The following is a 12,077-nucleotide window of genomic DNA, read 5'->3' on the forward strand; positions in this document are numbered from 1 at the left end:
TAAAATGACGAAAATGATCAGAAGAGGTTTATTAAGAATATGTATCAATATGGACGTAAACAATAAATTTTTACAAAGTTACACCTAATAAACTCAATTTTCAAGGGGGGGTATGAATAATATCGGGCACAAGTGTATATATATATATATATATATATATTTATATATATATATATATGTATATTATAATATTTATCTAATACATATAGGCACTATATATACAATTATAATTCTCTTAAAGTATATATATATATACATATATATATATGTATATATATATATATATATATATATATATATATATATATATATATATATATTAATTATTTAATACCTATAGACACTAGTGTTTCACATTTTTGTGAATCATCAGTGCGGGGTGTCACTATTAACACCAGTCGGAGACTCGAACCCCGGCAATAGAAATCATGTCTGGCTTCATTAGCAAGGACCCGACCAACTAGGCTACTGTCACCACGAGAGATACAGTTGAATTTAAACATTTATTCTTATTAAATGCTTTTAACGTCACTCAGAATGATCTAATTATTATATGACGATCTGCGCATATGAGCTAAGTTGATCGACTTTTTAAATCAACTGAAAGTGCTCGACGATAAGAAACAAGTTTCTTAAAGGGACTGACATTATTATTTATTCTAATAATGATTATTAAATACCTACAGACACTAATGTTTCATCCTTTCGGAAATCATCAGTGTAGGGTGTCACGATTAACGTCAGTCGAGAGAGTCGAACCCCTGCAACATATATATATATCTAAATAAGCTGCAGATGAAATACATTTACAACAGTGCTCAACCTAAGGAGTGGGCCTAATATATAGTCATCAACATACAGTACTGTTTCGTTTTGTCACAACTCGTCAGTGTGGCTAGACTAGCACCTTTCCGTAGCTTTGGATTGAACCTGCAACCATCGCGTTGCTAGTTGGCACTATGGTAACAACTAGACCATGGATCGGTGCTGGTAAATGTCTCATCAAATGTCCATTAAATAAACATTCGCCCATCGCTTTAACGGTGCTCGAGCGAGTTTGTTTACAAACAAAATGTGAGTCTCTCTTAATAGCTAAATAGATAACGAGTGAGATATATTTACGACAGTTCTCAACCCACTAAGCCATGAATCGGTACTTTATGTAAAATTTCAAATGTCTAGACTAAAAATTGGCTGAGTAATTTGGTAGAGACTGCAGAGGTCAATTTTTTTTTTTTAAAGTTTGCCCCCAATTATGACCTCTTAACATTTGTTTTAGGGGGGGGGGCTCAAATCAAATTATAAAGTTAGGTCCATGTGTAGTATTGGGAATCCCAGATTAAATGCTATATAGGTAGTTTTAGAAATAGACAATTATGTAAGCATATTTTGTTTCCCATCAGACGGTTAAGTGGGCGCTATTTCTGGCTGAAGTTTTTTGAGTACTATACTTTGAATACCGTCTGAGCCGGTGGCTTTACTGGAATCAAGGTTTTTGATTAGCTTGGCAACATCACGTACAGATCTTTGTATATCACATAGCGTGTTTTCTGATGCAGGAGGAAATATTGGGGGTTGGCGGCCTTGGTTGCAAAGGGTAGGAGTAGCTGCAAAGTTCTTGGCAAAGAGTTTGGCTTTGTCTGATGCTGACGAGATGACCTCAGGTCCATTGATGAGAGTTGGGATAGAGCGCATGCTTCTGTTCAGGATTCTGTTTGCTATTTGCCAAAACTGTTAGGCACCAAGCCGTTGCTCAGCTACTTTGGACTTAACGAACTGAACATACAACTCTCTTGCGTTCTTTATTACTTTCTTACAATGGTTGCTTGTGTGATACTATAAAGTGACCCTGAGGTGGATTTGAGCCACTAAGTGCTGAGAGGGGGGCAATAGTTAGAATGCACCGGAAATTAAGGTTTGACACGGGAATTGTGGGTAGGCTCACGGTTGACGACCACATGGGCTGAGAGTTGGTCTAGGCAGCAGATGAATTAATTAATCGCAAAATTTCTGTCCGAAAACCAATCACATCGATTTTCCCAAATCTCAGCACCCTGTATACCAAATTTCGAATCTGTAGGCTTAAAATTGACAGAGTTATTGTGTAGGGAAATATACACAGACACACAGACACTTTCACTTTTATATATATATATATATATATATATATATATATATATATATATATAATCTCAATTAAGTAACTTTTTTTTTGCTATCGGATTTTCATATTTTTCATATCTAACTTAATAACTTGATTTTAGCCCAAAACAATAAATGTTATGGGGGTCATAATAGGGGTCAAAGTTAAAAAATTGACCTTTTTTTTTTGCTCAGCATACACCTCCAAACACCCGGGCAACGCCGGGCACCCATGCTAATATATATATATATATATATATATATATATATATATATATATATATATATATATACAGGGTGTCCACAAAGTCTGGCTACATTAAGTAGCCAGACATTGTGGAAGCATCCTCTAGATTATGTAGCCAGACTTTGTGGGCACCCGGTATATATATATATATATATATATATATATATATATATATATATATATATATATATATATATATATATATATATATATATATAAATTATAATACGGAAATTACATAATTGTCGATGCAATAATTTATTTCAACCTTATGGTATTTTCAAGCATCTCGGCAGCTCGATGTAACCATAGATACACACACACACACACACACACACACACACACACACACACACACACACACACACACACACACACACACTCACACACACTCACGCAACACATACACATACACCTACACCTACATACACACACACACGCCTCTAAAATGTACGTTCCTCTTTTTCACTATATATCCGTATACTTTCGCCCCGTTCTTCCTAGGTTAGTAAACGCGTGTCAAGGCATTTACATGTCTGAACGTACATTTTAGAGGCGTGTGTGTGTGTATGTAGGTGTAGGTGTATGTGTATGTGTTGCGTGTGTGTGTGTGAGTGTGTGTGTGTGTGTGTGTGTGTGTGTATCTATGGTTACATCGAGCTGCCGCTTATAAGTGTCTAATCTAATATTTTTATTTGTTATTTTAAATTTTAAATTTTTATTTTTTTAAATCCCTACCACCCTCTCTATAAAATGTATTAAGTGGATTGCTACTACCACCACCTTTGGTTTTTTGAGGGTCGAAGCCCGATCTTTTCTTTTCTTTTTTTCAGTATCAAAAATGTAATTGTCTGATTTAGATGCTTGAAAATACCATAAGATTGAAATAAATTATTGCATCGACAATTATGTAATTTCCGTGTTATAATTTTTATCTTATTGCTCTGTTTACCACATTGAGCTCTCATACCCGGATTTCCTCTGGATTTATTCCATTATAACACTATATATATATATATATATATATATATATATATATATATATATATATATATATATATATATACTAGCATGGGTGGCCGGCGTAAAACAAATAGATTTTTATTAATGAGCTACACAAACGAGAGTCAATACAATAAAATTAAGCTTAACGATTTCTGTTGACACTTATGTATCTAAAAATAATGCTGCTTACAGGCCTCCGTACTTATTTTTGGAAAAAGGCGCCCCCCAAAATAAAGTTAACCCTCTATCAATTTAAATAATCAAATCAAAACGATTTTTTTAGACCGATTTTGGATTTTCGAGTTTTATTATCTCAAGAGTCCTATTATATTGTGACGAGTTTTAAAGTGCATAGTTCTGTAAATTATAGTTCTAGACTAGGACGAGGTCTTGCAGTGTGTACAACTGAAAATACTGAAGATGTGAGGCGTAGCATTGAAGAGAACCCAACCAAACCCACTCCAATGCGTTCTCACGAACTTTTTTACAAAGGAGTCACCAATTATCAAGACCCGTAGGCCACTCGAGGATAAGGGTTGATTGGTATACATTAGTCATTAGGATTATAGCGTAATAATTATAAGTATCGGAAATTTTGTGAATTAGATTACTTAGGGGGACGGTTCATCAAGAACTTGTTTACGTTGGACTTGAAGACAATCAGATTGTAGTAAAAAAGCAGGCAAACGGAAGAGCGTTCTACAGACGTGTAGTTCTAAGAAAGAAGCTTTGCTCATGGAATCTCGTGAAAGTTTGACAAGGGGGGGACGACCATAGATTGGAGCTCAGACGAGCACTGGCCGTGAAAATAACGATAAAACAAAGACCAAAATAAAAAAAATATACAAATTACTCATCTCAAAATGAATTCAGATAATTAAATTATATTGTAGTCAGTTGGAAAGCAGTAAAACGAAACAGAGTTCTACAGGTGTGCAGATCTAAGAAAGAAGCTTTGTTCATGGAATCTACGTTTAGATTTAGGCACAGATAAAGAGTGTGAGAAATTATTGATAGTGGTTTTGACTAGACGAATGTTATGTTTTTCGTGAAAGTTTGACGAGGGGAGGTAATAGATTGAAGCTCAGACGAGCACTTGCCATCAAAATAACGATAAAGTAGAGACAGGCACGCAACGCCTCTTCTGTGGGAAAAAGGTTGCAGGGACGAGAAAAGGGCATCCTCCAGTAAGCTACGAAGTCTATTTTGAACTCTGTCAAGGGAGGATAAGCTGTTTCTAGTCCCCATCTGGCATCAATTGAAATGAATAGCTCTCGTCTTGAGGAGGCCTCATGTTTTGACAAGCTTCTGGTCTTGACAATTACTCCTGATCTTAAATGGAACACATACATTAAATTTGTTGCCAAGTCCGCTGGAAAAATCGTGGGATCCTTTTATCGATCCAGTAGATATCTCACTGCTTATGCAATTCTCTATCTATATAAGAGCCAGGTACGTCCAAGGATGGAGTACTGTTGCCACATCTGGGCAGGAGCTGCTAGAAAAGACTTGTCCTGCCTTGATAGGGTTCAAAATAGACTTCGTGGCCTGGTGGGGGATTTCCTTTTCTCTTCCCTGCAACCTCTATCTCACAGAAGAGATGTTGCGAGCTTGTCTCTGATGTATCGTTATTTTCATGGCAGGTGCTCGGCTGAGCTCCATTCTATAGTCCCCCTTCGTCAAACTTTCACAAGAAACACCCGTCAAGCAGAAAACACTATCACTAATTTCCCCCACTCTTTATCTGTGCCTAAACCTAAACGTAGATTCCATGAGCAAAGCTTCTTTCTTAGAACTGCACGCTTATGGAATTGTCTTCCGTTTTCCTGCTTTCCAGCTGACTACAATATGGTTGTCTTCAAGTCTAACGTAAACAAGTTTTTGATGAGACGTTCCATATAAGTTAACAAATTTACCGAATCTCCATTACTAACGGTTACTATATTTTCAAATTTCTACTGTACACTCTTTAAACCTTACCCCCGAGTGGCTTCTTGGTCTTGATAAGTGGTGATGCCTATGTAAAAAAAAAAAGCTACTGTCCATATGGAGTTCTGTACAGCGTATTCAAAGAAATTCTTACAAGGTTTGATTTGTGTAATCTTTGCAACCGCCAGACTTTCAGAAACGATTTAAATTACGCTGTCAGGTTTCAGCAACCTGCAATAAATAACATTGAATTTATTCACAAGTTGATCCTAGGAGATGAGGCTCATTTCCGTTTGAATGGGCGTATGTAACGTAATACCCCATTAAGAAGCGTTAGAACTACGCTGAGGTAGCTTTTTATTCCCGGGTGACGCCAGATAACCCAAGGATTTAAGATAGAGAAGATAAATATACATATTTTATTTCATGTCAAAATAGATATTGTTTGAAAACCACGACTAAAAGTTGACGACAGGAAATTTCACTTAGAACCTTGTCTGGCTTTACTGTTATATATAGGAGTTTCATTATTATTATTATTATTATTATTATTATTATTATTATTATTATTATTGTTGTTGTTATTGTTTGTTAGGAAGTCTTATTAAAGGTGAGTCTTAGAGAGTCTTATTATTATTGCGTTCTGTGTTCGTGTTATGAAGAGATTCATATATATATATATATTATTACTTAGAAGTGTAGTAGAAGCTCTTAGAGTGAGGAGACAGTGTTGAGACAGTCTTAGTGTTCACATTGTAGATATGAGATGTAGAGACATTGTGTATGTGAAGACATTTTAAAACACAGGATATATAAGACATATAATGACAATTTCACTTTACCTTTTGGTAGAATTACAACACAAAGACGACGTTTATAAAAACACATGATGATACGTTTATTTCTTCTTCGACCGGTCGGTGGTTTTCTTAGTCAGGAATTCAAAGTTTTACATTCTATGTTTCAAAGGTGACCGTCTCGCTTCCAGACGTTCGACTGTCCATCTCTGGACTCCAGACTGTCGTCTGTCGTCCTCAGACTCTCTCTGCTTAACTCTAAAGTTTCTAACTATATCGAGAACTTCCCATTTTCCATGACGTTATACGCATGTTAAAACATGTGTCTTCGTTCACGTGTTCTGGAAATGCGTGTCCAAAACATTTTCCTTTGTTTACAAAAGGAATTTTAACCTATATTTCCAGTAAGCTATATTTCCAATATGTTAAAAACATGTTTATTAAATTATCCTATAGTTGCATTCCTCAATTCAATTTCATAACATTACGTGAACCCAGGGTCGGTTGTCAGAATTGACATCTGTCCTTGAAATTGGTGAGAGAATTTCAGTGTGGGAACGGTACACACGTAAAAACCTGGGGCTTAGGATTTTGTGGAGATTTCGTGGCAAAATCTTATTGGCTGGGAAAACGTACTACCCCATCCACTTACCTTACTATACATACGACTGTTGTGCGAAAATTAGCCAGAAGAGTTCCGTCGGTCGCTGTCTGTGAAGAGAGTTGAGACTTTGAAAAGAACTTACAAAATCTGAATGAGAATTGTAAAAACATTTGTACATAATTTTATGAGAATTAAGCTTTTGTAGATAGACTACAATCGTTGTCTTTCTTCCTGCCTGCCGCTTTGATATTCGCTTTCAGATAATGTAACAACCTCCAAGGAGCCTAGACGACCACGTGCCGAGATCCAGTGAAATAAGAGTCCTAGTTACCTCCTCGAGGGAGGCGTTACCGTGTCAGTAAACAGAATAAAAGATTCTGGGGGCACCGAAAATCCACGACAAGTTCTATGCGAGAACAATGCATCCAGTTAAAGTCAAAGTATCGTGTGGAGTTATAGCCGCTGACACTCGCTGCAATCGCAGGCAGGAACTAATTCGCACGACTCGAGATTTGAAATCCATTTCTTCCTGGCTTGTCCTATCTCAATCACGTGACAGAGTATATAAAAGGCGAAATCTGAATCCTCTTTCTCGCTGTGTGTGTGACGCGGTTTATCTCAGTCTACAGGCAACCCACCCAGGCAAGTAAGGTACCGAAATGAAGCTTATGACCCAGCGGATGGTTTAATTATATTTATATCCATGTTTGGTGTATGGAAATGCAAAAAAAAAAAACGATTTACTAAACAACATTTTTTTACTGGATATTTTTCCGGTATTTAAGTTCGATTTAATGTGTGTGTGTGTGTGTGTGTGTGTGTGTGTGTGTGTGTGTGTGTGTGTGTGTGTGTGTGTGTGTGTGTGAGTGTGTGTGTGAGTGTGAGTGTGTGTGTGCGCGCGCGTGTGTGTGTGTGTGAGAAAGAGAGAGAGAGAAAGAGAGAGAGAAAAAGGGAGAGAGAGAGAGAGAGAGAGAGAGAGAGAGAGAGAGAGAGAGAGAGAGAGAGAGAGAGAGATGAAGCCTATGATCCAGCAGATGTTTTAGTGATATTTACATCCATGTTTGGTGTATGGAAATGCAAAAAAATAAAATAAAATAAATAAAAAATAACGATTTACTAAATAACGTTTTATTTACTGGATATTTTCCGGTACGAGGACTCAAGTTTGCCCAGCTGGTCAAACTTGGGTTCTTGTTAAATTTTTTTTTAAAATGGTAAAAATTAGACAAACGTTCACGTTAGGTATGCGCAGATTCACATCTGTGAAAAAAAGAAAAACACCCCCTACCTCTCTTTTACTACCTCACGTCATTTTCAGACAGCCTTTAGACTGTCTAAAGTTTTGGGCTTCTGCATAATCCATGTGACAAGGACTTTGCTGAAATATTTGTATTATTCGTTTAAACCAGGAGTTCTCAACCGGGGTCCACATGAACCCTAGGGGTCCATGGAATATTTCTGGGGGTCCACAGGCAAAACATAACAAAACTTATCATAATTATTATAGTTGTTGTCGAATACTTTATTTGCATTAAATTAGTTTTCATTTAAAAATAAAGCTTAATTATATAATATTTCTTTGATTATTAAAACCTCAAAATTTATATGAGTGAAAAATAGAAGATTGTCTTATGACCAATAGTTATGAAGGGTCCACCAAGATAAAAAGAAGGGAAAAGGGGTCCATGAGTAAAAAAAAAGGTTGAGAACCACTGGTTTAAACACCTTTACTAAAATTATGGTTTTCAGTAAAAAAGAAAAAATGTATGAATTTATTTTTGCTTTTTTAAAATTTTTTATGAATATAAATTATCGTAAATCGTGAAAATGTAAAAGTAAACTTCAATTATTTTCAGAAACGTTACCAAAAAAGCCCCTAAAGTTTGCATTAATAACTCCAGTCAATAAGGCCAATCGGGTTCTCGGAACAATCAAACACACTTTTACAGATCTGGGCAAAATATCTTTCTTGCTTCTCTACAAGTCCCTAATCCACCCACACTTAGAATACGCCTCTGTGGCCTGGTACCCGAAACTGAAAAGAGAAAAGGATGCCTTGGAATATATATTATATACGAGGGACGTAATACCCCTGACCCACTTCCCATAGCAGTAGAGCAACGAAACTTGCCACAGTTATTAGTCTTTCTCTACATAGGAACCACCCAGAGTTATGCATTTCTCCCATCGTTTGATGCAGCTCTGGAGACCGTTTTTCTAGAACACCCCAGGTTGGTCCTCCAACCACGATGTGACTTTAGGAATCAAGGCTGCATCATCTGTGAAACGCTTTCCTTTCAAAAACAACTTCATGGCTGGGAAGAGCTGAAAGTCAGAGAGTGCAAGGTCAGGAGAGTAGGGAGGATGGGGAGATTTCATAACCATACACCCGTGCTTCTGATCTGGCGACATGCGAGTTGTGGACTGGAGCGTTGTCCTGCAGGAGGAGGGTAACTTTGCTGATCTTGCCCCGCCTCTTGATTTTGATAGCTTCCCTTAATTTCCTCAAAAGTGAAGCATAATAGGCTTTTGTAATTGTGGTATCCTTTGCCAGGAAATCTGTCATCACTACTCCGTCCTGGTCCCAGAAGACTGTGAGCATGACCTTACTAGTGGAGGGCTGCACTCTTGCCTCCCTTGGAGGTGGTGAGTCCAACTCCTTCCACTGCATTGACTGGGCTTTGGTCTCTGAATTATAGTGATAGACCCAGGTTTCATCCTGTGTAATCAGTCTCTTGAAAAACTTTGACTCATTTTCTTGGCACATCTCCAAATTCATTCTCGAGCACTCGACGCGTTCTCGCATCTGGAATGGTGTGATCAACCTGGGAATCCATCTGGCAGACACTTTATGCAAATGGTCATAGATGATAGTTTCCACAGACCTTGTACTAATCTTGACATAGTAATGCGGCGATCTTCCTAAATGGTAGGCTCAGCTTGATGGACAGATGCTTCTTCAATGGCAGAAGGGGGCGACCAGGTCTGGGAGCTGTTTCCACAGACTTCTGGCCATGTTTGAATTCACGATGGCAGCGTTTTACAAAGTCATATGATGGGGCATTATCACCATAAGTTTCTTTCATTTGATCAAGTCTCCTGTGGTGTGCATCCTTTAAAATACAAAAACTGGATCACTGCTCGACATTCAACAGACTCCATTTCACACGTGACCCAGTTCAAACACCTGTAAAACAGAAACCACAATTAGTTCATAGCTGTAATTTGCCACATAACCCGTAGAGATATAAATCATTGCAAATGCAAACTTTCAGCTAGATCTGACAGCTGGAAGTGGGTCAGGGGTATTACTTATTGCACGCCCCTCGTAGATTAATAAATATGGTGTGGAGTAACCTCAGAAAGTTGTAGCATCCGACACTCGCTACAATCGCAGGCAGGAACTAATTCTCACGATTCGAGATTTGAAATCCATGGGTGTCTGTTCTGGCAAATACTGCAATCAAATGTGGAGGCAATAATAATATGCGGAGGCATATAAGACCACGGCTCGTGTAGCAATCAGTTATTGGTAAATGTAAGGGAAACACTTCATACCAATTGTCACTATCCTGTTCCCCCACCCCCAGGGAGATGGTCCTCCTCCCCATCACTCTCCACATTACAAAAAGGCCTTTTTTAAATTACATTTTCTCCCCAAACAAGGTACTTTGCCACCTTGACGTAGAGGACTACGATTAGGGAAATAAGCTACAGGCGTACTATGTTGGGAATTGGTGAGCAAGATATCGGTTCACGTTACACTTGAACTTCTGCATGTCAGTACAGTTGGGGAAGTAGGAACCCGGAAGGAAATTCCAAATTCCGGCGGTTTGGGGGAAAAACTATTATTATTTTAGTATTATGTTAGTATTATTTTAGTATTATCTTAGTATTATCTTAGTATTATTTTAGTATTATCTTAGTAATATCTTAGTATTATATTAGTAATATCTTAGTATTATTTTAGTATTTTCTTAGTATTGTTTTAGTATAATTTTAGTATTATCTTAGTATTATCTTAGTATTATTTTAGTATTATTTTAGTATTATATTAGAACTATTTTAGTATTATCTTAGTATTATCTTAGTTTTATTTTAGTATTATCTTTGTATTATTTAAGTATTATTTTAGTATTATCTTAGTATAATCTTAGTATTATTTTAGTATTATCTTAGTATTATCTTAGTATTATTTTAGTGTTATCTTAGTATTATCTTTGTTTTATCTTAGTATTATCTTAGTATTATCTTTGTACTATCTTAGTATTATTTTAGTATTATCTTAGTATTATTTTAGTATTATCTTAGTATTATCTTTCTATTATCTTAGTATTATCTTTGTATTATCTTAGTATTATTTTAGTATTATCGTTGTATTATCTTAGTATTATCTTAGTATTATTTTAGTATTATCTTAGTATTATCTTTGTATTTTTTTAGTATTATTTTAGTATAATCTTAGTATTATCTTAGTATTATCTTTGTATTATCTTAGTATTATCTTTGTATTATTTTAGTATTATTTTAGTATTCTTTTAGTATTATTTTAGTATTATTTTAGTATTATTTCAGTATTATTTTAGTATTATTTTAGTATTATTTTAGTATTATCTTAGTATTATTTTAGTATTATCTTAGTATTATCTTAGTATTATTTTAGTATTATTTTAGTATTATTTTACTATTATCTTAGTAATATTTTAGTATTATCTTAGTATTATTTTAGTATTATTTTAGAATTATTTTAGCATTATATTAGTAATAGCTTAGTATTATCTTAGTATTATCTTAGTATTATTTTAGTGTTATTTTAGTATTATATTAGTAATATTTTAGTATTATCTTAATATTATTTTAGTATTATCTTAGTATTATCTTAGTATTATCTTAGTAATATCTTTGTATTATCTTAGTTTTATTTTAATATTATCTTTGTATTACCTTACTATTATCTTAGTATTATTTTAGTATTATCTTTGTATTTGCTTAGTATTGTTTTAGTATTATCTTAGTATTATCTTTGTATTATCTTAGTATTATTTTAGTATTATCTTAGTATTATCTTAGTATTATTTTAGTATTATCTTAGTATTATTTTAGTATTATCTCAGTATTATCTTAGTATTATTTTAGCATTATATTAGTAATAGCTTAGTATTATCTTAGTATTATCTTAGTATTATCTTTGTATTATCTTAGTATAATCTAAGTATTATTTTAGTATTATCATAGTATTATTTTAGTATTATTTTAGTATTATTTTAGTATTATCTTTGTATTATCTTAGTATTATCTAAGTATTATTTTAGTATTATCTTAGTATTATTTTAGTATTATTTTAGTATTATCT

The sequence above is a fragment of the Euprymna scolopes genome, chromosome 46 (assembly GCF_053919585.1).
Source record: "Euprymna scolopes isolate OS-2025 chromosome 46, ASM5391958v1, whole genome shotgun sequence".
Lineage (NCBI taxonomy): Eukaryota > Metazoa > Mollusca > Cephalopoda > Sepiida > Sepiolidae > Euprymna > Euprymna scolopes.